The sequence below is a fragment of the Hemicordylus capensis genome, chromosome 2 (assembly GCF_027244095.1).
Source record: "Hemicordylus capensis ecotype Gifberg chromosome 2, rHemCap1.1.pri, whole genome shotgun sequence".
Classification (NCBI taxonomy): Eukaryota; Metazoa; Chordata; class Lepidosauria; order Squamata; family Cordylidae; genus Hemicordylus; species Hemicordylus capensis.
Genome location: NC_069658.1, coordinates 336,005,834 through 336,032,259, shown reverse-complemented (window position 1 = coordinate 336,032,259; position 26,426 = coordinate 336,005,834). Strand labels below are relative to the sequence as shown.

The following is a 26,426-nucleotide window of genomic DNA, read 5'->3' as shown; positions in this document are numbered from 1 at the left end:
TTTCAGAGGGCTGGGGCAACTACTGAAAATCACTCCTTCCCCCTTGTATGATGGCACAGTCTTAATCTGAATTAGGGGTGTGCACAAAGCCAGGTTGCCTGCTTTGGTTCGAGCCCAAACAGGACTCGAACTAGACTGGGCATGTTCAATTTTATGCACCCCTGAACACACACACACACACAGAGTTCAGTTTGAGTTTGGGCCAGTTCAAGGGTTATTTTTTTCAAACAAATAAACAAACTCACCGCCTCTGGAGGTGCTTCCACGGCTGCAGGGGGTTTCCAGAGGTTCCCCCTCCATCCACCACCACTCTGGTATTATAATAGCCAAGTTGGGGTGGTTTTCGGCCCGTTCCTGGCCTCTGTATAGTTGTGGACACCATTTTGGAGTCCACCGTGCATGTGCAATGGACACCGGCGTGACCAAGGCCACGCAGGTGTCAATTGCGCATGCATATCGGCATTTTGCCGTTGTTCAATTTGCTCGATTCATTCTGATAAAGTCACCCGCCTTTGGCTAGAGTTGAACTCTATCTCTATAGGATCAGATCAGATAGAGGAGATTATGCCTTGTGATGTTACATGGGACACCTCTGAGTTGGTCAAAGACATGGACACAATTCTTTTGGGTATGGGTGCGGCATCATGTTGCTTGGACCCTTGCCCCTCCTGGCTGGTTAGAACAGCCGGTGGCAATGTTAATTGATGGCTACGGGAGTTGGTTAACTCCTCGTTATGTGCGGGTTTCATGCCAGCAGCCCTTAAAGAGGCGATAGTTCGCCCTCACTTGAAGAAAACTTCTCTGGACCCTGAGAACTATAGGTCGATCTCCAACTTCCCTTTTTTAGCAAAGGTGTTAGAGAGGGTTGTATGTGCCCAGCGAAAGAGGGTCTTAGAAGAAACTAGTTATCTTAATTCTTATCAGTCGGGCTTCAGGCCTCGGCATAGCACAGAGACAGCACTGGTCTCTCTGGTAGATGACCTTCTTCGGGACCTTGACAAGGGTAGTGCCCAGCTTCATCTTTTGCCCAGCTTCATCTGGTTTGCCAATTACGCCCTTACCTTGATTGGTAGGCATTCATGACAGTGACCCATGCCCTTGTTATCTCCCGCCAAGATTATTGTAATGCCCTCTATCTAGGGTTACCTTTGAGGATGATCAGGAAGCTGCAGCAGATCCAGAATGCAGCGGCTCATCTACTCATGGGTGCCAGAAAATATGACAGGGTAACACCTCTCCTACAGTCATTGCACTGGTTGCCTATTCGCTTCCGAGCTCAATTTAAGGTCCTGGTTTTGACCTTCAAAGCCTTGTGGGGCCTGACACCTGTCTACCTACAGATCTGCCTCTTCCATCCAGTTACATCCCGTCCAGTTAGATCAGCTCAGATGGCCCTTTTGTCGCTCCCTGATTTCCGAGAGGTTCGGGGCTCTAGGACCCGTGAAAGGGCCTTTTTGGTTGCTGCCCCGCTCCTTTGGAACTCTCTCCCCCTACAGATCCGGCTAGCCCCTTCCGTACCGATCTTCAAATCGCTATTGAAGACTTTTTTCCCCGCAAGGCCTTTGCCGTGTAGTTCATTTTTCTGTTTTCTGTTAGTTACTTTAGTTCTTTAATAATTTTTAATGATTAATGTAATGTAATTTTTAATGTTGCCTCTTTGCCTATTGTTGTACACCACCCAGAGTCTTCGGAGTGGGCGGTATATTAAATGTCTCAAATAAATAAATAAATAAATAAATAAATAAATAAATAAATAAATAAATAAATGTTATGTTAACAAAAGTTAACAGTTAGAACCCCCCAAATGGCTGGGTGTGTTCGGCTCGATGTTGAGATGAACTAGGGCTGGTTCAATTCGAGGCTGGCCTGACCTTGAGCCCTCAAACCAGGACTATTCGATATATGAGCCAGTTCGAATTAGAACCAGCTTACACATTACTTGTCCGAATGCCAGGCACTGCTGCATCAGTGCAGTGCTATTCTGGAAGTCAGTCACAGCATATTACAAAAATCAGAGTTATATAGCACAAATGCACAGTTTTTCTGAGCACTCAATTTACTTTAAAATGTTGCCAAAATGTTCAAAACTGGTTTGGATTTATTTCTGTACTATCACTTGCATTTTCCCCTAAGTTCTGAAGGGCTGAATGGTTGTGCTGTCATGATTTTCCCCTCTGGAATAAAGCTCCCACTGAGTGCCACTGAGATGGCACACTGATGTTCTCTGAACATTTACCGAAGAAGTAGCTGTCGTGCCTCCACTAAGGGAAAAGCCCATTTGACTCACATCTGAGATTTATTTATCCTCTCTAGCTTTTCTCTAGCTGAATTAAATAAACATTTTTCTTCAGTATATGCTTGCTGCTGCACACATGTATCAGCTTTTTTAAACCAACTTTATTTTTAATACAAAGAAATGCAAATGAAATAATCCTGTCTTGTTATTTTGAATCTCACCAAAGACATCTTTAACATGTATTTCTGTTCTATAGCACACTTAAAGTGTGGCTTTCTCTTGCATATCCAAGGAATATAATTTCATACAAACTTAAAGATCCAGCCTCAGTGCTTTCCTGAACTTGCCACTAGTGTTTCCCAAATTTTAGCAACTAAAATATCCACAACTAGTTTTTTCATTCCACTTCCAGAAACAAGCCCCTATACATTTAGCAGCTCCCAGTTAGTTGTTGATAGGTTTGTCTCTAATATAGTGGAATCATTAATTGGGACAGCTGATGAATGAAATGAAACAGTTTGGTGCAATTTGGATAATTGAAAACTTCCAAAAAGTTGTTGTTTTGACTCATATTAAACATATGTAGAAAAATTGTCTATTTTCATAGAAGGATCTCCAGTTTTAGTCTGGTGTTGCCAGTTCATATTTGAATATAGGTAGGCACAATATAATATCTATATATTATAGACATAACCCTGTAATTATGATAGAAAGAAGTAGCATTATTAGCATTTTGTCCGTATAATTTTCCATTATTTGTGGACATATTTTCTTGCCATGAAGTACATGTTTAAATTTTTATTAAGTGCACCTTCTAATGTTTTCTCAACAGTGTGGAAGCCACTCCAGCAGGGCTGCTCAACTTTGGCCCTCCTGCGGATGTTGGCCTACAATTTCCATAATCCCTGGCTATTGGCCACTGTGGCTGGGGATTATGGGAGTTGTAGTTCAAAAACAGCTGCGGGGCCTAAATTGAGCAGGCCTGCCTGCACTACAGCATGTACTGCTCCAGGAGCTTCAGAAGATCTAGGGCATAGCCACTGATAGACTTTTAAAACCATATAGGGTAGTGTTTAACCCTTTTAAAACCATATAGGGTAGTGTCCACATCACCACATCTTGTGATGCTGAATTCCATAGATTAATTATGCACAATGTGGAAGTAGTTTCTTTTGTCCATTCTAAAGCTCCTGCCAGTCAATTTAATTGGATGACCTTGGTTGACATTCATAACAAGCCACTAGCAAATCAGATTAGATCTAACCCTAATGTGAATGTAGTTAAAATTGGACAATAGGGCTTTAGAACAGGCCTCTGTGCTGATGACATTATGCTATCCTTAAAACAATCCAAAACAACCCACGTACAATGTGTTAAAGGTACTGGAGGAATATGGGAAAGTACTGGAAACTAAAATAAGCCAAATACAGAATTATTATAAATTAATATGTTTGGGAGAGTACAAATAAGAAATCACACATGCCTATAATTTGAAATGGTGATAAAGCAGGCCTGCAGCCTAAAAATCTAAAAATTCAGTGGGGACACAGCAGTCGCCATGGCCCGGAACCAGGGATGGTGGGAGGCCATCAACAGCTGGAGGGCCACTCCTGTCCTGACCTAGACAGAGGTAGCCATCTGACACAGTGGAGGTCTAGAGGTCTCCTACTGAGTTCAAGGCTCCTTGAACTTCCTGCTGAGGAAGATGCACCAATATGCTCTCCCTTCATTCAGTCAACAGTGTTTGTTTTATTTTTTCCAGGTGGTATAGTCTAACAGGAAACAAATGACTGCTAACCAGTTAGCCATTTTAAAACCTATCACATAGCAAATGTAACCATGAGAGGCAATCAACTGTAGCTTCCAGCTAGGGATGTGCACGGAACCAGCTGGCCCGGTTCAGTCCAGCACCCCCTCGGAACCCCCCCCTTTCGGTTCGGTCTGGGGAGGGTTTACCTTTACTGTTTTGGGGAAGGTCATCGAGGCGGCGGGGGCGGGGCAGAGTTTCCACCTCCCTCCACCGGCCTCTGTTATTACCCCCTTCGGCTGGTTCTTCGGCTAGGCCTGGCAAGAGCCAGGGCATGTGGGACAATTTTTGGTGTGGAACAATGAAACACCTGGGTGGTTATGAGTCATATTCAAGATGATACAACAAGTGTTTCAGAATGCATCAATTCCATCATTTCAGTGTTCTGCTAAGTATTTCTAATGCTTTGTGTCAAAAAGACATCTGTCCTTTCCCTGATCCTCTTTTCGAGAAGGTTAGAGCTCATAGATTTTGACCTTTGAAAGTTTATATCCGTTGTCTTTTGCAAATATCCTAAGAAATTAAATGCATACAATTATGTTAATATGACATTCTGCCAGCATGTGCTTGTTGTTTACATAGATTTATCTATCCTGGAGACATGGTTCCTAAGATTTTGCCATGGGCAACTACCATGGAGGCTTTGTTTTTATTCAGGACCCACCTGATGACCTAGAAGATCTCACATCCTTCTGTCCCAACAAAAGACCATGGGAAGTATCACAAGGTGAATACAAGTAAGCTAGCAAACATAGCTTCCTTCTGCTGAAGAAGTGGTTGGAAAATGTTCAGCCGCCATGCCACTCCAATGAACTATGGCTCAGTTGTAATTATATTGTGTGGGCAGCTTCAAACAATCATCTAAAAGTCAGTAAGAAGTTTGGCAGAGGGAACCAGAATTGTCCATAAGAATTGTCCACCTCTGTGCAGCATGTCATCTGAAGCTACCCAAGTCTGGTTTACATCCCACTCCTCTAAGATTACGTCCCACTCCTCTAAGATTCTATGGAGTTCTGTCTCTAAGGTTTGAAGTTGGCTTGATAAAGTAGTTAGAATCTTGGGTTCCCCCTCAGACTTCTTACCACCGTTCAGCTGATTGTATGCAGCTGCCTTGTGTCTCTGTGTACGGTGATTCTCACGACCGTGGGAAAGCAGGCTAAGGGAGCTAAGCTCACTTTCCCATGGTTTTGTGCTGCTACAGGAGCCACGTGGCTCCCGGCACCAAACCTCAGTAAGTAACCCCCCTATAAATGTGGTTAGAGGAGCAAGTGCTCCGCTAACCATCTAGTTCATCGTGTGCTGCCACGGTGTGGCTCTCCATGCCATGGCAACATAAGTAGACCCCCAACTGGAAGGCTACAAGCAGCCTCACAGCTTCAGGGGTTTCCCCAGCATGCCCTCAGGCTCACACATAGCATCCTGAGACCTCCGGGGCCCGGGCAGCCCCCGATCCCCACCACCCCTACCACCTCCATGATGGAGCTAGTAGTTGTGTGGATGGCTGATCTGGCCACCCAGAGCGGAGGCAGTGATCGACTTTGGGGAGGTAAGCACTTTCGGGCTTCCTCCCCACAGAAAGGGGTAATGTCTTGCAGCAAATCTGAGGATTGTTTCAGTGTGTCTTTTTACAGCCCTTGAAAAGAGGGCATTGCAGGGAAAGCACAGCACCCTTCACTTCTAACATCCCACTTCCACATATGTAATTCTTAGCTCAATGCTGAATGCTGTTGGCCATGAGAGTATTTGCAAGGGACGGCACTTCACTTCCAATTAGGTTTGCTTACTGTCCAGGGTTGCCTTTGATAGGTAAAGAATGGCAGAGGTTGTTCAGAAATGTTGCCTTGCATGCCCAGTGTCTTTGATTTCATATATCTCTGCAATTTCAAATATGGCTTAACATTTGATCTAAGAGTAGACAACTGGTTAGTTGGTGCATAATCCCTATCTTAAAGATCCATTCGTAAAATGTTGTACAGTATAGCATGTGATTGATTGATTGATTAAATGCCGTCAAGTCGGTGTCGACTTTAATGACCACACAGATAGATTCTCTCCAGGATGATCTGTCTTCAGCTTGGCCTTTAAGGTCTCTCAGTGGTCCATTCATTGCTATCATAATCGAGTCCATCCACCTTCCTGCTGGTCGTCCTCTTCTTCTCTTTCCTGCAACTTTCCCCAGCATTATAGACTTCTCAAGGGAGCTGGGTTTTCGCATAATGTGTCCCAAGTATGATAGTTTGAGCCTGGTCATTTGTGCCTCGAGTAAAAATTCTGGATTGATTTGTTCTATGATCCATTTGTTTGTTTTCCTGGCTGTCTTTGGTATCCTCAAAATTCTTCTCCAGCACCAAAGTTCAAAAGCGTCAGTGCCTTTTCTATCTTGCTTCTTGAATGTCCAACTTTCATATCCATAGAGTGTCACGGGAAAAATCATTGTCCGAATGATTCTAATCTTTGTAGGTATAGACACGTCATGGCATCTAAATATCCTTTCCAAGACCCTACCAAATGCTAGTCTGTGGCATATTTCTTGACTGCTGGATCCTTTACTGTTGATGATTGATCCTAAAAGGCATATGTTATCCACCACTTCAATGTTTTCATTATCAATTCTGATGCTGGTTGCTGTACCCATTATCATTAATTTAGTCTTCTTTACATTTAGTTGTTGTCGTATTTTTTCACTGTGCTCCTTGACCTTCATTACTAGAGCTTGCAGATCATCCGCATTCTCAGCTATCAGAATGGTGACATCAGCGTAGCATAAGTTATTGATGTTTCTTCCTCCAACTTTAAAACCGCGCTCATCTTCTTCCAATCCAGCTTCTCTCAGTTCAGCATATAAATTGAATAAAGAAAGAGAAAGTATACAGCCTTGTCTTACTCCTTTGCCAATCTGGAACCAGTCTCTTTCACCATGTTCTGTCTGGACTGTGGCTTCCTGTCCTGTGTATAAGTTTCTCATGAGGACAATGCGATGTTCTGGGACACCTGTTTTCCTACTGATATTCTACAACTTGATATGGTCAATGCAATTGAAGGCTTTTCTGTAGTCAATAAAGCACATATTGACTTCTTTTTGGTATTCTTTGGCTTTCCCAATTATCCAGGGTGCATCAGCAATGATGTCTCTTGTTCCTCAGCCTTTTCTGAAACAAGCTTGAACATCAGGGATTTCCCTTTCCACGTAGGGCTCTAATCTGCTCTGGATGATCCTGAGCATTATTTTGCTAGCATGTTAAATTAAGGATATTGTGCGGTGGTTTGCACAAGACTCCTTTCTTTGGTATGGGTATGTAGTCTGACCTCTTCCAATCTGTTGGCCACTGTGTCATTCTCCAAATTTTCTGGCATAGTCTGGTTAGAGCCTTGACTTATTCTTCTTCTGATGCCTGCACTATTTCTGTAGCTATTCCATCAGTTCCTGTAGCCTTCTGACTTGTTAATTATCAGAGTGCTGATCTAACTTCATCTTCCCGTATGAGAGGTTCTTGCAGGTAGGAAATCTAGAGTGTCTTGGATGCTGATGTCCCTGCTATACAGATTTTCAGTATACTCTTTCAATCTCTGTTTGATCTTCTCTGAATCAGTCACTCTCTGCCCTTTGGCATCCCTTAACATACCAATTCGAGGTTGGAATCTCCCTCTGAGTTCAAGGATCTTTTGGAAAACTTTCCTTGTTTTTCCATGTCTATTTCCATCCTCAAGGTCTTTACAGATGTCATTGTAGTGCTCCTTCTTGTCTCTTCTAACACTTTTCTGAAATTCCCTATTAAGTTCCTTTGTGAGGTCTTTATCTTTCTTAACTTTGGGTTCTCTCTTCTTGGCAATTTCCACCATCTGTTTTGACTTCCATTTTGCTTTCGTCTGTTTCTTGTTCTTAGGTAGTCTCTTTTCACATTCATCCTTAACAACTTCTTTGATTTCATTCCACAGTTCCTCTGGTTCCCTATCAATGAGGTTCAGAACTTCAAAGCGGTTCCTGTTGTTCTTCTTGAAAATGGTGGGTACATTCTCAAGATCATATCATGGAAGCTGGGTAGCTTTGTTTTTCTGCTTTAGCTTGACTACTAGTATAGCATGTAGGGCATTACAAAATCACAACAAACCAAAACCTGAAGTTATACTCATAAAATGTTGTGCAAATATATGTATGGTTTTTGAAGCAAAGGAACCTAGTCTTACAGCTAATTGCTATCTTAGAGAATGTGCAAAAATAAGTGAGGAATGAAGATGCTGTGTGGCTGCACATGCCCAGAAAACTACAGCAAGAAAATTTATCTTATAAAACTGCTTTGAATTATCAATTTTTTAAAAAAACTGCAGGGTTAGGTTTTACTAAGAACTGGTCTATGACCACAATAAAGGATGACTGACTGACTGCAGGGTTAGAAGAGTACTGATAAGTTGTTGAACAAGAATACAGTTATTCCTATACTTCCCCCCCCCCCAGCAATGAACTGCAGTGCAAAGATTATCTTAGTTACAGTACTGGCAACCCTGCTTGTGATGCCTACCCCTCCCAAAACCTGTTTCTCAATAGAGTAACTCCTAATGTAAGGAGGGTGTGAGGATGTGGTGATCCTGAGCAAAGTTAGGTAAATTACTTTGTAACACAAGACTATAAGACAATCTTCAAGCTACCTGCATAAGTGTGAAAAAAATAGTCTATGGTAACAGTAAATTTAAAACTGCATTTGGAAAAATGTTGTTTGGAAAAATGGTCTTCACAAAAACTGTGATGGGATGACTGGGTATAGAAACTTATTAATATAATAAATTATTATCATAACCAGACTTTTTTTTTTAATTTCCGATGCTGTTATGGTAACATAACAGTAAATTAATGCAAAAATACTTTACAAGTTAATATTATGAGGAAGGGGTTGAAAATAGTTTTAAAACATTTCCACGCTCGATCAACAAAAATAGTTGGCAGTTCTAAATACATTATAATCCTTACATTTTGACTCATAATATTCTTCCAATATACAATATAATGGTCAATACTCAGTATCCTCTGCCATGAAGACAAATGCAAAGAACTCGTTTAGCTTCGCTGTAACCTTCATATCCTCCTTAATAATCCCTTTCATTCTAACTGCCTCCCTGACAGGTTTCCTGCTTCTGATGTATTTAAAGAATTTTTTGTTATTCCCATTGATGCTTTTATCTAAATGTTCCTCAAACTCTCTTTTTGCTTCCCTTATTGTCACCTTGCATTTCTTTTGCTAGAGTTTGTGTTCCTTTATGTTCTCTTCATTTGGGCAGCATTACCAATTTCTGAAGGAAGTCTTCTTTCCCTTTATACTTTCCTTGACTTGACCTGTTCGCCATGCTAGCATCCTCCTGGTCTTGGTGGTACCATTCCTCCTTTTTGATATACATTCTTACTGGGTTTCTAGTATTGTGGTTTTAAGTAAACTCCATGCATTCTGGAGCAAAGTGACTCTCCTAATTTTCCCTTTCAGTTTTCTTTTCACCAAGCTCCTCGTTGTAGAGAAGTTTCCTCTTCTGAAATTCAAAGTGTCTGTGTTAGTCTTCCTTGGTGATTCTCTCCCTGCGTGTATGATGAATTTGATCTCACTATGGTCACTGTTCCCTAAAGGGTCCATGACACTGACATCATGCACCATGTCCTGGGTACCACTCCAGATTAAGTCCAAGGTCGCCTTCTTTCTGGTTGGTTCCATGACCAACTTTTCTAGGGCACAGTCATTCAGCATATCTACAAATCTGACCTTGTTATCATTTCCTGACTGTGAATTTACCCAGTCTATGTGTGGGTAGTTGGTCACCCATTATTACAGCCCTGCCTCTCTTTGATGCCTCCCCAATTTCCTTCTGCAACTCCCAGTCACTGTCAACATTTTGATCTGGAAGGTGATAGCATGTCCCCAATAGCACATTTCCTTTCAAGTCTTGTATTGGCACCAACAGGGTTTCTGTGGAGGACTCAGGTCCTCCTAGGTTTTCTAGCTTGTTGGATTCTACCCCTTCTTTAGCATACAGTGCTATTCCACCTCCAAGGCGCCCCTCCCTGTCCTTTCTATAGAGTTTATATCCAGGGATAACAGTGTCTCACTAGTTCTCACTGTTCCACCGTGTTTCTGTTATGCCCACTATATCTATTTCTGCATTAGCAACCAAGCACTCCAGCTCGCCCATCTTGGCTCGGAGGCTTCTGGCATTGGTATATAAGCACCTATACGCTGAATTTCTTATCTAGCATATACTATCTTTAGTTTGGCTCTTTGGTCTCTTTGATCAGCTAGCACAGCCTTCTGTCTGCTCTTTATGTGGTTCTACTCTGTCTCCTTCTGGTTTATCTGGATCTGTTACATCCTCACACATTAAGGGATGACATTTGCCGAACCAGACACTGCCCAGGCATCTCAGGGATGGAAGCTAAAGAACTAAGTCAGATAGAGGTGACAAGAGATGATGTTCTAAACTGTCTGGAAAAATTAAAAAATAGCAAATCCCCAGGGCCAGACAGCATCTGTCCAAGAGTCTTCAAAGAACTCAAATGTGAAATTGCCGACCTCCTTGCAAAAATATATAACTTATCCCTGCAATCAGGCTCTGTACCAGAGGACTGGATAGTAGGCCAATGTAACACCAATTTTCAAAAAAAGATCCAGGCGCGATCTGGGAAATTATAGGCCAGTTAGCTTAATGTCTGTTCCAGGCAAATTGATGGAAATCATTCTCAAGGCTAAAATTGCTAAGCACATACAAGAACAAGTCCTGCTGGGGGAGAACCAGCATAGCTTATGCAAAGGTAAATCTTGCCTCATGAACATTTTTGAGTTCTTTGAGAATGTCAATAGGTCTATGGATAAAAGTGATCTATTTGACATAGTATACCTGGACTTCCAAAAAGCTTTCAACAAAGTTCCTTATCAAGGACTTGAGAAAACGTACCAGTCATGGGATAAAGGGGACAAGTAAATGAGTACCCAGAATGTTGGGGGGCAATATGCTAAATCATTGTAAACCACTTAGAGAGCTTCCAGCTATAGAGCGGTATATAAATTTAAGTGCTATTGCTATTGCTATTGCTAAATGTGTGGATTGCTAACTGGTTGAAAGACAGGAAACAGAGGGTAAGTATAAATGGAGAGTTTTCACAATGGATGGAAGTAAGAAGTGGGGTCCCCCAGGGATCTGTACTAGAACCAGTGCTTTTTAATTCATTCATAAATGATCTAGAAGCAGGGGTAAGCAGCAAGGTGGCCATATTTGTGGATAACACTGAACTCTTTTTGTTAATGAAATCCCAAACAGATTGTGAGGAGCTACGAAAGGATATCTCCAAACTGGGTGATTGGGTGACAAAATGGCAAATGCAGTTCACTGTTGGCAAGTGTAAAGTGGTGCATATTGGAGCAACACCTCCACACACACACTTTATATATACGCTGATGGAATCTGAGCTGTCGGTGACTGACAAGGAGAGGGATCTTGGGGTCATAGTGGACAGCTCATTGAAATTGTCGTCTCAATGTGCGGCAGCTGTGAAAAAGGCCAATTCCATGCTGTGGATCATTAGGAAGGGGATTGAAAATGAAAGTGCTAATATTATAATATCCTTATAATAAACTATGATGTGGCCACACTTGGGGTATTGTGTTCAGTTTTGGTCACTACACATAAAGAGAAGGACATTGTAGAACTGGTAAAGGTGCAGAAGAGGGCAACCAAGATAATCAGGGGCCTAGAGCACCCTCCTTATGAGGCAAGGCTACAACACCTGGGGCTTTTTAGTTTAGAAAAAAGACAACTGTGAAGAGACATGATAGAGATCTATAAAATCATGCATGGTGTGGAGAAGTTAGTAGAGCGAAAATTTTCTCCCTCTCACATAACACTAGAACAATGGGTCATCCTATGGAACTGATTGCCAAGAAATTTAGGACCAACAAACGGAAGTACTTTTTCACACTACACAAATTCTCTGCCACAAGATGTGGTAACAGCCAACAACCTGGATGGCTTTAACGGGGGGTTGGATAACTTCATGGTCGGAGAGGTCTATCAACAGCTACTAGCCTGAGGGCTACAGGCCACCTCCAGCCTCAAAGGCAGGATGCTTCTGAATACCAGTTGCAAGGGAGTAAGCAGGAAAGAGGGCATGCCCTCAGCTCCTGCCTGTGGGCTTGCAGTGGCATCTGGTAGGCCACTGTGCAAAACGGGATGCTGGACTAGATGGGCCTTGAGCCTGATCCAGCAGGGCCATTATTATGTTCTTATGTACTCCATTAGCATTGTTAATAGCTAGAATTAGTGATTAAATCATTCTATTTAATTTTCAGTGGTATCGGTTTGAGATTAGGTGAACAAATTTGTTATGCATTAGACCTAAGGAATGGCAGCATGGAAAAAGATATTTAACCTTTGCAAGCCTTATACTTTGAGCAAGATAACAGCAACCAGGGAGCTGACTTGTGTCTATGTGTTTGCAGATAGATTTATTTTGGAGACTGAATTGTTGGAGAATAGGAGACAGATATATGGATCTAATAAAAGGAAATGATTAATTTTCCTCTGAAGTTCTGCAGAAATGCCTCACTGCCGCTAGATATATAATTTTTAACCAAACGTCTTAGAGGTAATACATTGGCTGGTAGCCAACTAACTACTTTAAGTGCACCAAGTGGCTTGGACATGCCCAGTGTGATTTTTCACCTTTTTTCTCTGAACAATCTATTTCATATAACATATAACTACTTTTGAAAGTCCTCTCATTTTCAGAGACACTGAAAATATGGCACGGGGAGCTGCTTAAATCCCATGCCCCAATGGGCTTGCAAAATTATTGTACAAGTTTTTTCATGCCAAGTCTTATGGTTGCAGCTATTATTATTGTTAGTATCTGGTCCTATTAGATTGGATATCTTTCAGACTGAGGCTGCTTCCAGAGTCTGAGACCTACTACATGTGTGCTCTATCCCTGCTGTTCATGGCTGGTGAAGGTGGCCAGAGAGGGACTGCTTCCATGGATAGCAGGGGTGGTAAACATCTCCCTGAATCAGTGGTTGGTGCCCTCTGTGCTAAAAGAGACAGTAATTAGATGCCTCCTGAAAAAACCCTCCTTGGACCCAACCATCTTAAACAACTTTTTAAAAGTTGTTTTGTTAAAACAAACAAAAACCGTTGCTTCAAACAACTTTGCAGACTTCTTTGCCTAATGCTGCTTTCACTCAAACATTCCAATTCATTTGAACCCAGTTATTCTGATTGATCAGTGCTCTAACAAATTGAGACTTCAACCTCTTCGAGTAACTATACAGACAATAATTCCTAACTAGCCAAAATGCTGGCAGGGATTACACCCTTTTATGGAATTTCAGCAAACCATTTGATATTCTTGGGGTTATAGAAGGGCACCTAACCTCAGTATATTTGAACTGCATTTTAAGTGCAAAGTTTCAGACCAAGAATAATCATATGACCACTTTTTAGGTAAAAACAACACACAATGGCTCCATTTCCCCCCCTTTACATTTTCTACCACATGTATCAAATCTACACACCAGGATACATTTTCAAAATAAAATATACTTAATTACTGAAAAAACTTGACCTGCCCCAGTGGATTATTCCCAGAGGCCATCTGAAACAAGGAGAGTTCTCCCAAAAACCATGATCTTTGTTTTTGCATAGTTCCATTACAAATGCTCCAATTTACAGTACGTCGAGAGATTAGCCAACTTTTCTGTAAGAACACATCATCAGCATATAAGAACACATTAATATTTCTGTGATCAATAAAGGGATCGCAGGCTTCTTCTCTGTTTAGAAATTATACAAAATCATTTGAGCCCCTGGTGGCGCAGTGGTAAAACTGCTGCCCTGTAACCAGAAGGTTACAAGTTCAATCCTGACCAGGGGCTCAAGGTTGACTCAGCCTTCCATCCTTCCGAGGTCGGTAAAATGAGTACCCAGAAATGTTGGGGGCAATATGCTAAATCATTGTAAACTGCTTAGAGAGCTCCAGCTATAGAGCGGTATATAAATGTAAGTGCTATTGCTATTGCTATTTACATAAAATGAAATCAGAATGGACCAAGAGGCACCCTGTTTAACACTCCTGTAAGTGGGGTTTTTCTCAAATCCTTATTTCCACACGTGATATTTATTAAGGTGCTTTGATATGACTTCTGAATGAATGTCACCAAACCTGGCTCCACATCTAACAGTTGCAGCTTTGCCAGCTATTGTCCCTATCAATTGAACCAAAAGCTATTGGAAGATTAACGAAGGCTGGTCTTTCAGCAACAACAAATCAGCAACAGGACAGACCAATAAAACCACACCTTGCCAGAGAAGACAAAATAAAACAATTATCTATAGAATATTCCCTCCTGAAGCTTGCTTTTCATTTATAATCTGATTGGCACTAACTCATTCAGTCTTTCCAAAAGGAAGCCAGCATATAATTCAGAAGAAACATTTAGATGGTGGATAGGATAATCATTCTGAAGCCACCTCTTATTCCTCTTCTAATAAATGAGGTATATAATGCTTGGATGTCACCCCAATGAATCCTACCAGTAGCTTTAACTTCTGTGAATTCTTCTTTGGCCAAAACTGGGGCCTGTCAGCCATCTCACTCTTTAAAACCTCAGACAGAACCATACCTTCTCCAATGGCATTCCCAGCTTCCAACTTCCTATCTAATACCATGATCTGGAAAGAGTGGACTGGTTCCTAGTTGGGGAGAGGACAGTCCTCACTGCAAATTAAGAAACAGCTAAATTGCCATGAACAGCACCAAAGTACTCTACTCATGTGCTCACAAGGATCCATACCTGAATTAAAGATCTCATCTGAGAGGTCCCTTGAGATAGTAGAAAGATATTCACATGTGGAGCCTAGCACAGAATAGGGCAGCCCAGCTTGGGTTAGGATGCATCCACACCAAGCGCAACTTTCATACCTGGCGTTTAGTGAACCTGTGGTTCACTTAGTGACTTTACTGACTGGTGGTTCACGTACCTTTGGTCAACAATCATCTGGGTGGTCGGCACTAGGTTAAACAGCTTCCCCCCAGCCTGCCACCATTTCTGTCAGTGAGTGGGGGACGGAGCGGCCACACTGAGCACAGCAGCTGCTTCAACTAGAGCAGCCACACTCTGCTGGTGCTCTGGGGCACCCTGGGATATGGGAGGGGGGAAGGTCCTCCCACTCCCAGCATCTCCATCTGTCCCAATAATGGGTGTGTGGTACAGTAGAGGGGATGGTGATGGCTGCTCCTCCACCGGTGAAGACAGGTAAGCTCCTGCCTTCCCCACAACCCGCCTGCCCTCCTGGGTGAGGTTGTGTGCACAACCTCTAGGTCTCAAAAGGTCCTTTCATTTTTTTAAAAAAATGGGAATGAAAACCAAGAGATTTCCATTATAGGGTGTTATATTCCAGCTTCTTTTTCATGAGCTATTTATATTGGATGTTGAATTAAATAAAATTGGGAATGGCTCCTTGGTTTAAATTAATGATTTAAGAACTGAAAGTTGGGCTGAGTGAATACCTTGGTTATACAGATGCTATAGCATTATGGAAGCAAAGTAGGTGTGGATCTGTTCAGCATTCTGGATAAGGCCACTGAAGCCCTGTGTGATAAGAATATACATATGATAAAGACCTAAAGTTAATAAAGATAGCATCATTTGTGCCTGAATGAATTAAGACATTAATTAATGATGAACTGAAAGCTGATAGAAGAGATCACTGATAAAGTGAATGAATTAAAAAGTACAAAACAGTTGAACTTCATTGAAAAAAGTATTACAGAATTATTCATAGAGGCTGAATGATTTAAGAACTGAACATTGATTGAAGGGATCAACTGCAGAGTATGACTGAGTTGAGTTCTCAACAAATTAGGATCTGAAAATTGATTGAAGATATAGTTCGTAGGAACTGTATCAATTCGGAATTGAAAGTTGATATCTGCATTCTAAAATGAAAGGAATTGAAGGAGGGTTGAAAATAAATGTATAGCATAGGGAATTAATAGGTTGAATTAATTAAGAACTTGTTATCTTTTGTATTACTTAAAGATAAAACTGTGACTTGGCCAAGAAACTTATTAGAATGAATGATCATAAATTGATTATGGCTGATGAATTTTAAGGAGTAAGAGTGGATCTTGGAGAAACTTTATCAATAACACATATATATGGCTTAGGTGGTGGTCCGTGGCAAATGGTATGTTGCAAGCCCCATCCACACAGTGCTTTACCAATCAGAGGTAACAGAGCAGGAGCACCGTGGTGATTGGGAAGTGGGAATTCCATATGCAGATAGGGAAGAGGAACCTGTGATGGTTAAGGTCAGTTGGAACACAGCTGTTACTGGTGGGAAGATAGTAGAGGAGAGAAAAATCTCTATATAAAAGGACAGTGGGCAGGGGTCTGCAAAGAGAAGGGTTGTGAGGGAGGAAAGAGCCCCTTCAGGAAAAAGAGACTGCCACTGTGCGAATTTGATGAGGAAACAAGATGAACAAGATCTGTTAACTCAGGAAGGGACAGAGAAAGCAAGGAAAAAGAAAGGGGAAGAAAGACAGAGGGGGAAAGCGAGTGGAAGAGAGAGAAAGAGAAGTGAGGGAAAGAGAGAGTAAAGGAAGGGTGAGGGACAGGGCTCGGTCTATCAGTGGCCTGAGGGGAGTGGCCATGGTGACGGCAGCGGCTTCAAGGAAGGGCCTGGATAATCATTGCTGCTGCTTGGCTAGAGAGGCAATTGGCGCAGGCAGGCAGGCAGGCGAGGGATGGTCCCAAGCCTGTCAGTGTCCTGAGGGGAACAAGCAGCCGTGATGGTAGCATTGAGGAAGGGCCCGGTCAAATGCTGCTGCTACTCCTGCAGGGAGGAGCAGGAGCAGGGCTCGGGCTCGGGTGGGGAGGTCTCCGGGGTTAGTGGGCTGCAGTTTCTCTGATTGGTGCTGCCAACGCTGCAGTTGGGACCAAGAGGGGTGAGGGGGATGGAGCAATGGGATGTAGGAGTAACCAAGAGGGGTGAGGGGATGAGGGGGATGGAAGCAATGGGATGGAAAGGGAGGAGCAGGAGCACAGCTCAGATAAGGGTGGAGAGAACTCTGAGGTGAGGGAGCTGTGGCAGGGGGTGAGGGAAGCAATCAAGTACTAGTGCGCAGATGCTCTGTGCAGGTTAAGCTAGTACTTATCGATTATTTAAGGAACTGGTTAAATTGAAATAAGAAGTGAACAACAAATCAAAGGGGTTTCTTATGCCTATTTATAAGAATAGGGCTAAGATGGAGATGGCATGCACCACATAAGGCCCGGTGGCTAGATCTGGCCTATGGAGACATTTTTGCTGGCCCGCAGGTATGAGTATCCTGAAACAGCAGGAGCCATGAAGCCAGGACAGGTTCCTGGCCTGTCCATCTGACAAGCCGCAGTGGCTCAATGCAGATGGACACTTGAGTCCAGATTCCCTCTGCCCCTGGGCTAGGGACCACTAGCACCACCCCTTTCCCCCGACTCCAAACCTCTGCCCCCTCACTTTCAATAATGTTTTCAATAATTAATTTGAATATAATCATTAATGAGACCTTGGCCCCCACAGACCAAGTCATGGCTGTTTACAGCCCACCAGGACATTTGAGTTGTGCCCTATCTACCCCAAGAGAGAGATTTGAAAACCACTGAGAGACAGATTTGAAAAGCATAATAAATATCTAGGTTAACAATATAATGGATGATGGAAATGGAAGACATGAATATTACTAGTTATTTTACAAAGAGTGGACACAACCAGATGAGGAAATATGTAAAATAGCACTTAGCAATAGCAATAGCACTTACATTTATATACCGCTTTATAGCCGGAGCTCTCTAAGCGGTTTACAATGATTTAACATATTGCCCCCAACATTCTGGGTACTCATTTTACCGACCTCGGAAGGATGGAAGGCTGAGTCAACCTTGAGCCCCTGGTCAGGATCGAACTTGTAACCTTCTGGTTACAGGGCGGCAGTAAAACTGCCTTATGCTGAGTCAAATAATTGACCTGTCTAGCTCAGCATTGTCTACACTGACCGGTAGCAGCTCTCTGGGGTTTGAAATAGAGTTCTTTTTATGCCAGGGATTGGACCCAGGATTTTCTGCATCTACAGTATATGCTTTGCCACTCAGCAAATGCCCCTTTGTAGGGCAAATCCAGGAGGAAGGACATCCGACACTATAAACTATTCAAAAGGTGCTAGGAAGTTTTACAAGTTTAATAATCACTTTTAAAGTTTCAAAGAGAAAAATAATATAGGAGGTTGGAAGGAAACAGAAAAGTTTAACAGCACTAAAATATAAAGTAGTAGAAATAGAACGATAGTCAACATTTAATATAGATAATTAGTGAGTTGGAGAAAAAGCAACCAGGAGGAGATGCAAGAGGAGTATCTAGATACAAACTTTATGACAATGGACCAGTTTGAACTTTACCAAACTGGCTATGGACCAGTTTGGACTTTACTCCGAGAGGCCCTCTCACTCATGTGAGAGAGGAGTGCAGGAATCCATGCCCCACCCCCACTGGGTGTGCCATCCCACTACTATCTAATGGCATGGTTGAAAAGGTCTTCAAACCAATCTCATTGCATGGGTCAAATTTTATGTCTGCACAATACGTTAGCTCAGATAAACTGCCCTCTCCCTGTGATTAGATGACAGCAGAGCAGCACACCCAATTATTTATGTATGTATTTATGTATTTATTTTATTGTTAAATTCTAATACTACCTTTCATTAAAATAATCTCAAGGCGATATACAAAACATTTAAAAACAATATACAATCACGAAAATAAGTATTAGAATTGAATAAAACCATTAAAAAACTACACAATAAGAATTCAAATTGAATATAAATGTACAAATCTAATTTAAAAGTTTTAAAACATATACAATATAGCCATAAGATACAAAGCGGCAGCAAACAGAATGCTCATTTAAAAGCCTGGGTAAAAAGCCAAGATTTTATTTGCTTTCTAAAAGCTGTGATGAAATCTGGAGAGCAAAGGCCCACCGGGAGAGCATTCCAAAGTCTGGGGGCAATGACTGAGAAGGCCCTGTCCCGCGTGCACGACAAGCAAGCCTCTCTCATTGTCAGCACATGAAGCAGTAAGAGGAAGACAGGCACACCGACATTCCTCTCCAATGTCATTGAGAAGGCCAGTACTTCCAGGAGTATCACCTGAACCATCCATATATATATAGTTCAGGTGATAAATAATATAAATTGATAGATAGATAGATAGATAGATAGATAGATAGATAGATAGATAGATAGATAGATATTAATTGATTGATTGATTGAATTACATGACTAAAATTAAGGTTTGGAAGGAGAAGATTTGGGATCTTATTTGATTGATTTTTTAAAACTAGGAATCAATACTTTACTTATCAATAGTTATTGCTAATACACTACTAATAACAGAAATTGTGCAATAAAATCTCCAACAGTAGTAGTGATGGTATCCTTAGAGGCTGGCACATTTTTTCTTCCTCCACCCCCACTTACAGCATCTTTCCCACTTTTAGGATTGGTTGTTTTTTTTTTTTTAATGGTTCAAGATATTACAGCAAAACTTTGTAAGCTTATTTTGCTGTACCACAAAGAGTGAATGGAAATTGTTGTTCTAGTGATTCTAATCCCATATATACAATTATAAGCAGAACAGTATGTTTCATTATTGTGTATATTCTCTTGAGTCCGCACTAATTGGCCTTTTGTAATGTTGCCTTTGTACTGCTGGATTGGCAGTTTTGTGACATGAAAGGGTACCCCAGTTGAGTTAAGAAATTTGAGCCTGTGAAAGAAATGCTCATTGAAAGTTCTTTTTTTCTTTGTGTGTGCTTTTTCAATCAATTCATCTCCCCATGACCTACTTGCTTTTGATATACTATCTGCAACATCAGCTTTTAGGGGAAACCATTGGGTTCACTGTATAATTAATTTTTACCTATGTTTTAATTAATAGTGCTTTTGTATCTTTTTAAAAATTATCCTAGCATGAACTCCCACAGAAATAAAAGTTTCAAAGGAAAACAAAATATGTGTATTAAACAAACTATTGCAGTTCTTTACTTTCCTCTACGTGCTACATTCCTCTTGTACAAATTATACCATTGTAGTCATCATAATTTTAACAAAAACACATGCCACAGACACAAGTCAGACAGTAGCAGGCCTCTGGGGAAGCCCCCAAGAACATTTGGAGCCCCCCTGGAGACAGTAGGCCATGGACCAGGGCCCCAAGGTCCATTGGAAAGATCACCTCTCTTCACGGGCACCCCAGGAGAGAGATACTCAAGTCTCTACTTGTGGCACAGTAATATGCATTACATGAGTTCTTGGAGATATGGAAGCTCCTGACTTGTCTCTTGGAGAATATGGCCTTCAAGTCCAGACTTAACTTCTATAATGAAGGCATCTAAGAAAAGGCATATAGAGTTGCTGTAGTACAGTTATTTTCTTCCTTTTAGAGTCCTGAACAAGACAGTTCAATAAATTTAGCTTCATATAAAACTCCATTATAATGAGCTATGCATTGAACTTACTCTTTACTGCTACTCACTAGTGGTGGCTCTCCATGCCCTCACCTTTTACATAATCCTGTTATAGGATATCCTAAAAAGCAGGCGGGAACTGAACCTGAGACTTTATGTATGTACTCTGTTAACAAGTATCAACTCTACTCACAACTGCTCTTCTCATAATTGCAAGGAACATTTCTGTATGCTAAATTTTGCTCTTCTAGCTATTAATAGCACTAGCACTTACATTTATATACCGCTCTATAGCTGGAAGCTCTCTAAGAGGTTTACAATGATTTAGCATATTGTCCCCCAACATTCTGGGTACTCATTCTGGGTATTAAATCATGGAAGTCCTGTTTTGGGCAGACTTTGCCAATATTGGCAGCAACTTATAATACCAAGAGTTTCATCCAGACCCCAAATAAGAGACAAGACACACATGACGGGTTTATAACTTGGGCCACATTTTATTAATTAACAACAAAGATCTGCAACATAATGAATAAACTAAAGTACAGGCAGTTTCAACAGATAATTACTGCCTCCTCTAATATTAGCCGAGCCACAAGGCTCTGAGACCATTCGCAGTCACATTATGCTTGCATCCTTCTAGCACTGAGCTGAAATGCTCAAAGGCAGAACAGGAGTGCCTTTCCCAACCCAAAACAAACCTTTAAAAAAAAAACACACACACAACAACCTCAGAATCTCAAAGACATAAGGATGAATAGGGAGAAGCGGAAAAGTGGACTTAATGTCACATTTGCCCATCAGAGCATCAATGCCACAGAGTCGCAGTTGTATAGCAGATAGCTGATACAAAAGCCTAATGAATTCAGAACTCTCAAGTACAGAGTGAAACCTAACTGCAGATGCACTAAACAATTCAAGTATATATAACAGTCTCCTGTAAGGAAATGGAGCCCTCTTGATCCCCTGCCTCATTTTGGAGGGTGTGCACAGCACTATCCTCTTGGAGGTCGTAAGAGAGGGTTTTGTGTCCTCTCTTAGGGCCCACTGAGGGCCCACTGAGAAACCTGCAGTACTATGTGGGAGATGGCTCTCACATTGAAGGTATTTTGCAAAAGTGACCGCCACTTGAAAAATAGTGAAGATCACTGGACTAAGTCATAAGGTCAAGAAACTGCAAGCAGGTGGGACAGTTATGGACAATCTGCTTTCTTTAAACTCTTTTGCACTTTGGTGCTGGAGAAGACTTTTGAGGATACCATGGACAGCCAGGAAAACAAACAAATGGATCATAGAACAAATCAATCCAGAATTTTCACTCAAGGCACAAATGACCAGGCTTAAACTATCATACTTGGGAGACATTATGTGAAAACCCAGCTCCCTCGACAAGTCCTTAATGCTGGCAAAAGTTGAAGGAAAGAGATGAAGAGGACAACCAGCAGCAAGGTGAATGGACTTGATTATGAGAGACCTTAAAGGCCAAGTTGAAGATAGATCATCCTGGAGAGAATCTATCTGTGTGGTCACTAGTAGTAGTTCTTTTATTGCAGCCATAGGACAAACAAAAACAATTGACTCCGACTTGATGGCATTTGATCAATCAATGCTCTCTACTATTACTCTAGATTTCCCTTTGAAAGGCTGGTCACCAATTCAGGAGAAAGAATAAGAATACGTTCTCAGCTGGCCAAGAAAAGGTCTGAATTTTCCTTTTCTGAATCTTATGTGTAGCACAGACTACAAGAAGAATGTTAACACAAGCACCTTTTCTCACTATATTTGCATTCTGAAGGGTAATGTTGATATTGCCAAATTCTCCCATCCCTGCACATTTTAAAGTGCTTTGCCCATATTATTTATTTAACAGACATTTAACCCAGCAAGCCATAAAACCAGAGAAGCTTGATCTGCTTCTTATCCTAATGCTGTTTCTTCATTTCCACTTTTACTGTTTTCAGCTGGCTCAAGGAAATATTAGCAGTTGCAGCAACAGCTTCTGAATATGTGCAGAAAGACCTAGATAGCTGGTACTCAATATTTTCCAAAATATTTAATGGGATGTGGAATGACACAGCCGCAGGATGAAACTTTCCTCTATGGAGTGGAACAGTCTATTTCCTTCAGCACCTTATGCTAGCAACAGGGTCCCCAATTTCTGTGAAACTGTAACTTACACAGAGACTTAGTCACAGCTGGCTAGTGAAGTGCAGGTCATAACTTAAGAATCCTTCCAGAAGCTATTAGCAGTACCCATTAGGACCAGTAGACCATGCCCTGTATGTTTGTAGCAAAAGAGAGGAAGAAATAAAGGAAACCAAGAACTTCTCATCACTGGCCAGTTCCACTATACTGTAACCTTTACCAACAGAAAAAGGATGAAAAACTTGCTCCTTCCACATCTTTTCTTTTTACCTTCATCATCAAGCTACCATATGTTTGGAAAACATGCATAAAAATAAACTCTTCAGCTTAGACAGATTATTTGTGTTTGCAGTGAGTTCAGTTCAGGAGCAAGATGAGTTTAGACTCCTATTAACACTTCAGAGAAAACTAGCTGAACCCATACAGAACATCTGTGCGTTAGGGCTTTGTTGCTCACCACAGTCCCTGCTTAATTGCTCAGTGTCAGCCACACACTCTCAGCCCCGCCCCCTCCCCACCGCTCGCTCACTCACCTGCTCTCCCACCCACTTGCTTTCTCTCAGCTGCTTGCTCATTCACTCCACTTGCTCTTCCCCTCCCCGCCATTTGCTCACTCCTGCCATGCCTCTCACTCACTTGCTCGCCCCTCCCCGCTGCTTGCTTGCTCACTCACTCACCCCCTCCTTGCTGCTCGCTCACTCACTCCCTACACACTCTTCTTCCCTATCTGCATATGGAATCCCCACTGCCCAGTCACCACGGTGCTTCTGCTCTGTTACCTCCAATTGGTAAAGCACTGTGTGGGTGGGGCTTGCCACATACGTCCTTCGTGTATTTATATATATATATATATATAGAGAGAGAGAGAGAGAGAGAGAGAGAGAGAGAGAGAGAGAGATATGCCAAGATAAAGAAACAGCAAAAGATTTTGACATCATAGAAACATATCAGAGTACATTGCAAACTCAAACCTAGTCTGATTTCTTTATGTTGAATCAAGGCAGTGTTGTAATTTCTTAATCAGTGACTATTCAGAACAGCTTTATGATTTGAATCTTTGCACGGAATAGACTGATTTTAATACCCTTCCAGCATTTCATAGATGGAAGCAAGACGATTCATGTGCCTGTCTCCTCCCCTGTCCCTCTTGCTGTCAGGGTCACCAAGAGTCAGTTAGGTTTAGAAGGAATTCATATTCATAGTGCTTACACTATATGTAATATATAAGCTTTTCTTGGTTGGTCAGCAGGTGGAATGCAGTGTTCTACAAATAGATACATTGGGTTATATCAAAATCTGTGGGTGCATTGATGCATCCAGAAACAGAATTATCTCTCCTCCCCTACCCTCACCTTCAGTGGCTCCTGAAAATCTACTCCTTAGGGTCAGGGGACCCTCGGAAATTATGTGGGATATGGCATGGGCAACTGCAGAGGGAGGGGAGAATCCCTGGAAAATGGGCAAAGGTGCTTTCAGTGAGTATAGTGGAACATTTAATTTATTTCTGTCCCCTGGGGCATTTTTGGACAGCAGGCTTTACTGCAGGTTTAGTATGAGGCTTTATTGCGAGTTTGAAGTTGCCCCCCAAAACAGACACAAAAAGTGGATACATTTACCCCCAGATATAAATTGGGCTACATTCTAACGCACAATGAAAAACCCAAATTGTGTGTGAAGTGCTCCCTGATAGCTCACAGGATCTTCAGGGTAAATCTGGCCAATATGTGAATGCACACCTCCATTCGGGAGGAGAAGTGAACTAAAAGCTGAGTGTGAAAAACCTCCTGGTGATTAAAGTTTATCCACAACTATCAGCAGGCTGATTAATTTTCTGCTGCGGACTGAGCTTTACTTGTTGTTTAATGTACCAATCACTAGTTTTGAATATTACCACTCTTTTTGAAAAACAATTGAAGAGGGAAAATCCTGTGTGATTTGAAAGCTTGCATATACTACAAAATGCTCTCCCATTAAAAAACAACAACAACCACCCACCATCATTTTGTCTAGTTCTACATCTTTGGGCTTTCCCATTCGTCTCACCCAGAACCAGGTTTACGCTGCAATTCTGCAAAAGGTCAGAAAAGCCTATCAGCATACTGTTTTCCCATTAAACCCCAGGTCTGTGCATTTTGGGATCCTGCTTCAAATTTTGGTATCACATTGTGTTTTGGAAGCCAGAGTTAAACCACCACAGGTTAAACCACAGGTTAAACAACAGTTCCTGTGGTTTAACAGTTCCAGAGTTAACCCACAGTATTAAACCAAACCACATGAACTATGGTTTGAATAGACCAGCATGTTGGTGCTCGTGTGCCAAAGAGATAAGGCGAAGGATGAGAAGAGAGCATGTGGACCTGGAAGAGTTAGAAGTCACGTTTCATGTAACGGGTAACCATGGTTTCCAGTTATGTGTGAACCAGTCCTTTGTCTACAGAATTCAACTTCCAGAGAATCTCAATTTTTATTTTAAAAAAGCTAACTTCCCATCATTGCAACTGTCAAAAGTAGCTTTAAAATGGATGTGCAAACAGCAGGGAGAGCGGTTTTGTAAGATTTCTAATACCGGGAGGTGTTTTGTGTTCTCACTCATGACTAGCAGGAGCAAACATAATCAAATATCAAAGATAGCAAAATGAGGTCAGATGAAGATGTACATTAAAATTCTTTTTGCACCTTGTCAAAACATTACAGATGACCACTCAGAAGTACATCATGTGAGCTTGCCATATGGCAAATGGTCTTTTATAGTCACATCTCTGTATGGTTAGATACCTATAGTAACCTGCCCTTCTTTACAATTCACTTCAGTCTTTTCTCTGTGGTATTTCTATTTTCTGTTCCCTTTCCAGTTTTACTCTGGTCTACTGTTATTAATGGCAGGCCAGCTTGGTGCAGTTCTGTTATTGTTTCTTCCCTGAGCCTCTGTCATATTTTATACATTTACTGTATAAGAGAGATTGGTGATTGCAGACTGCGAACAGGTATAAAAATAGCACACTTGTTGTAATGTAGATCATTAAAATTCATAGGCTGTAGCAAAACTTGGTACCTGTGCTTTCTGGACAAGCCTGTTAACCTTTGAAAGAATGGCAGAGGCCTTTCTACAATAGAATAATAAAAATAGGCAAGTGAAAGGGGCTACAGGGCAAGGAAAGCTGGAGAGGGTGTATGTGTCAGACAATGGACTGGTAAAAGGTTTTCTAGAAAATGCTCAGAATTCAAATTCTCCACCCCATTTCTCTTTCCCTTTAAAGGCCACTAGTGTCTCCATTATTTCTGTGGGGAAACTGAACATTTTGCACGTCTTCTTTGTTAAAGCAATAACACCATAACCTCTCTGAGTTTGTAATGGAGCAGCATTTTTGAAACTATTGTTGTACCATGATGTATTTGCCGAGGCAATGAATAGCCAGAGTAATAGCGGAACAAGAATTCCTGTTCAGTGGTGCTGATGCGAGAGCAGACAAGGTCTGTTTCCGAGAAGTCACTTCCTTTGTCATCCATGACTGACAGGTTGCGTCAAATTCCCAGCCTTTGGTCTTTAGAGTGGCCATAGGCTGCTGCAGACGTCTCCTGCCGTTTTGACTACAGATGGCAAACACAGTTGATTTTTAAAAACATTACCTGTGTTTAGTTGTTTGTTTGTTTCTGTAGGGTAGAACAGTGCAAGACTAGTAAGCCGTTTATGGACTTATGGTCACAAGGGA

The 26,426-nt window shown here is 41.7% G+C and overlaps 1 protein-coding gene across 3 annotated transcripts in view; it reads left to right on the top strand.

The window, feature by feature from the left end:
- SGCD (sarcoglycan delta) overlaps positions 1–26,426 on the top strand; it is a 620,371-nt gene that overhangs the window by 220,567 nt on the left and 373,378 nt on the right. The window lies entirely within an intron of this gene.